This window comes from Otolemur garnettii, unplaced genomic scaffold, assembly GCF_000181295.1.
Source record: "Otolemur garnettii isolate 467f Iridium unplaced genomic scaffold, OtoGar3 scaffold00180, whole genome shotgun sequence".
In the NCBI taxonomy this organism is placed as follows: domain Eukaryota; kingdom Metazoa; phylum Chordata; class Mammalia; order Primates; family Galagidae; genus Otolemur; species Otolemur garnettii.
Genome location: NW_003852575.1, coordinates 635,425 through 639,996, shown reverse-complemented (window position 1 = coordinate 639,996; position 4,572 = coordinate 635,425).

Sequence of the window (4,572 nt, the reverse complement as noted above, 5' to 3'; positions counted from 1 at the left end):
GGCCACAGAGACCCCGTGGAGACTGCCTGTGGAGGAGCCGTAAGGGGCTTGGGATTAGGTTGAAAGAAAAAACATCAACTCTGGAGGAAACAGAAGCAGGCAGAGATCAGGCAGGAGAAAAGGGAGGGATCCCTTGGAGGCGCCTGAAAGCAGAAGCCACTAGAGGCAGGTCTCTCCACCCCGCCCAGACCCTCCGAGAGAATATGTGGCCGTGTTGCAGGCACCATCGCCTCCTGCCGCACCTGCCGGGTCCTGTTCTCAAGCTGCAGTCTGAGGTCGCAGCCCACTAATGGGTTATGAAATCCATTCAGATGGCCACAGCCAGCAATTGATAAAAACGAAACTAAGAACTGAATAGAATGGTTCTGAGAATGCAGCTTATGTAGGGGAATTATTGAATTGTGTTAATCCTTTCCAGAAATCCGTACATGCATATCCCGCGGCTGTTATCCATAGATGGATACAAACACACTTACATAAACTAGAATCGGCCACGTCGGTGTGCAGCGGGCAGAGTGTGTGTGAGGGGTATTGCTGGATAAACCTAATTATATGGTTATATACACACACATATCTTTATACAATGTATATACACATATGTTCACACATACACACATATGTATGTATACATGTATTTCGCTCCACTGTTTTTGGTTTTATGTGTTTGACTACACATATACACAACAGGAACCGGGTCTTGCTGTGAGTCACGTCAGGATTGAAGGGCCCTGCCTACTGCATTTTCAGGAACCTCTGGGGGCTTCTGCAGCTACGTAAGGAGAAAGCCTGTGGTCCCCTCTGTGGCCCAGCTGTGCTTCAGGGATTGGGGACAGGGTGGGAGAAGTCCAAGGGGGAGGCAGTCAGCAGGTGCTTCCCGTATGGAGAGCAATGGATGTTACCTTAGTTCCTGAAGAGACAAGGGCATGAAATTAATTCTCCATGTAACAATTAAATTCTATTAAACCAATTTTAGAATGTGAGAAGAGGGCTCTAACAGGTCCCGATCAGTGCTCCTTTGCCTCCATGAGATTTTCCTGGTCCCCGATGCGAAAGTTAGAAGAGAAGCTTGTACCCAAGAAAGCTCTGAATTTTCTATAAAACTAAGTCAGCAGCTCAGGAAGCAAAGACTAGCATTGATTCTTGCAGTGCTCGGGACAGTTAATAGCACCAGGGGTTATAAACTGCAGCAAATTCTTATACTTACGAAGAGATTCCAAAATATTTACTTTAAAAATACATTATATAAAACAGTTCTAGTCACCAAACAGCTTGTTATGTGTATAGCAAAACATCTGAGTCCCAGAGTCCCAATGCCATCTCTGGCCACAGTGGTCAGGAGAGTGGGGTCCCGTGAGGCCAGCACTATCCATCAGGCTGGGAGTTCTGTGGTTTGAGTCTTTACATCTTCCTTTTTTGAGAGGCTTGATTTCCCCCCCCACAAACAGTGGACCTCCTTTTAAATGAATTGTTGAGAAAATTAAAATTGGTCGAGCACCTGTAGCTCAGTGGTTAGGGCGCCAGCCACATGCTCCAGGGCTGGTGAGTTTGAACTTGGCCCCAGCCTGCTAAACAAAAAATAAAAAATAGCCAGGCATTGTGGCAGTGCCTGCAGTCCCAGCTACTTGGGAAACTGAGGCAAGAGAATCGCTCGAGCCCAAGAGTTTGAGGTTGCTGTGAGCTGTGACACCATGGCATTCTACCATGGGTGACAAAGTGAGACTCTGTCTCAAAAAAAAGAAAAGAATAGAAAATCAAAATGTCCTAAGGCTCAATGCCCCGTTGAAGATGGGGCTTGGAGCCTGCAGCTCCTTGGGACCACTCTTCCCCCTCCTCTGCGTCCCGGTAAGGAGGAGGAGGAGGAAAGTGCAGCACAGTGACAGGTGAGCTCTCGACTGAGGGTCTCACTCAGGAGTCCACAGACCTCCAGAGTTGCTGTGGACTGGAATTTGCATAGCAAAACAAGATTTTTATTTTCACTGATCTCTACCTGAAAATTAGTACTTCCTTCCCCTGTGAATGTACATAATAACCACAGAGGCAGGGATATTACGCAACACCTGGCTGGAATCACAGATGCTTTCATAAAACACAACATTTTCCCCAAAATTTCAGAGTGGGGTCTATGTCCAACACTATGTTGAAATTAGAGTACTTGTCAGAAGCGTTTTCTAGAGTTTACTACAACATGCATTGAAAAGAACAGCATTTTTTAAAATATTTGGATAACTATAGGTCAGTGTAATTGATTTCCTTTGTAATCTAGAGTGTTTCATATATACGATTAAAAGCTTTTTCCTAACAAGGGGTTCCCAGAGTCAGGGCCCCCAAGGAGGGAAGAACTCCAGTCTAATCTGAAGGTCAGCTCATAGAGCTGAGGACACACACAGGGGACCCCAAACCAAGGCCGCCCACCCACACTGCGCAAGGCTGGTGCGAGGAGATGGCTGCTTCCCAGGCGTCCATCAGAATCTTCACCACATTCACACTTATGACAACTAAAGTAACTCGAAGCTTTTCTGTGGAGCAGAGCTGGCTGGTTACAAATATGTTTTATTCCCATGTAGCAGTTTATGAACAGTATGAGAGCCATGGTGCTAGGGCCCTGTAACTGCTAGGCTGGCAAGCTGGGCATGTTGTCATTTTTAAATAATGAAGCTGAACTCAAATAAATTCACTGTCTTGCCCAGAGTCCCTCAATCCATCTGCTGGTGGTAGAACGAACCCCAAGCCTGTCTTCCCCCCGGAAGCCTTGCACCTGCTGGCTGGCACCTGCACCCTGTGCTGGCCACACCCCGCCCTGCCCCCACACCCCTTCCTCCATCCCCAGCTCCTGCCCAGCCCTCAAGGTTGAACTTAAGTGCGTGGGACCTCGTGTAACAACAGTCATTAGAACAAGTGTGTAACTTGCTTATTGGCCTAGGAGTCCCTGGGTATCTCACAAACGAGAAGTGCCATACCCCCATCGGCTGCCCAAGTGCCACTGTTAACTGTATCACAACAGGCCTTGCAAGGGCCAGCGATAGCACCAGTGGTGACAATGTGTAGGGAAGCTCACACCAGCCGCCCATACGCTCCACAGTGCCTGTGAAAGTGCGCGTCATCAGTCGGGAGCATTCCCCCCCTGACTCACGGCTGGGCTTACAGCCCTTTTGCTGCTTCCTCAGTTGGGTCCCCATTAAAATGCAACACCTGGACAGGGAGGGTTCTGGTCCCTAACTCTGGTCATAGGGCAGGGCCACGCTGGTGGCTTGGTGACTGGTGACGGTGAACCTCCCAGGGAGGCCAGATTTGTGCACTTTAAACCGCTCAGATCTCCCCGTGTGGGGAGAAGGAAAGACGTTTCCTCCCATTTCACAGACTCAAGAACTGAGAGACCCCACCAGTGTGTGTGGGAGTGGCCTGGTGCCTGGGTCCCCATCCTCAGCTCACCCCCTGGTTCTGTGTAGGACAGGGACTGCTCACAGATGCCAGGATTTCTGGATGAGTCTAGGTTGCCTCTCTTCTCTGTTCCAAAGCTTCCAAAAAGGACTTCTCAGCCAAAACTCTCCTTTCCCCTCTTCCTTTGCCCTCTGACCTCTTAAATCTCCCTCCAATTTATGGGTCTTTCTAGAGGGGGATCTCCCACAAACTGCTTGCCACAGAATTGCATGGGGCGGAGCTAAACATTTTCTTAGGACGCAAGGTCCTGTCTCAGCGGCAGTGTTCTGCAAGCTCGGGTGTTCAACATCAGTCTATCTCCTGGGTGTGGAGGGGGCGTGAGTCACTGCAGCAAGTTGCATAAGCCCCGTTGACTCGAGGTGAGCGAGTGTTCAGGAGCACGTATGTGAATGAGCATCTGGACATCGTCTGCCCTTTGATAGCATCTCTGCTTTCTTGGGGGATGGGAAGTGAGGATCCAAATACTGCTGACAGGCCCACTGGGTCTCCTAGCAAGGAAAGAGTCAACAGCAGTTAAAAGTTGAGGGGACAAGGGGCATTTTGAGGTTCAGGACCCAGCCCTGTTGAACTTCAGCAAGGTCAAAATTTTTCTGACAACTACTGGGTGTGTTTCCACGGTTCAGAATATCCAATGGTGTGGGCAGCTCGCTGGGTGCCAAGGAAAGCACAGTGGACAATTGGGCACTTATTGGACCCACACTGTGGCTGCACTGCAGTGTGGCCAGGCCTGGCGGTGGGAGAGGAAGATAACCAGGGCCTGACAAAGAGAACAGACACCTCTCCCTGGTGAAGGAGGAGCTCCACTCTTGCCTTCTCTCCCCCATCTGTCCAGTGTCTCTAACATGCCCAGTGCAAGAGTCGCCGGGGGACCTTGGCCTGGAGTTCCAGAATCCGGGTCCCCAGTATGCCAGTCTGAGGAAGCACCCCCACCATGTTCCCCTGGAGTTCAAACACTGGTGTGCATCTGAGTCCCCTCGGGTCTGAGGAAGCACTGCCCCTGGAGTTCAAACACTGGTGTGCATCTGAGTCCCCTGGGCCACGATGCAGAAGGTCTGCATTTCCCAGTCTGCGCAGACTTACTGAATCAAAATCTCTAGAACTAAGGCCCTGATAATTCTTGTTTTTTTTTTTTTT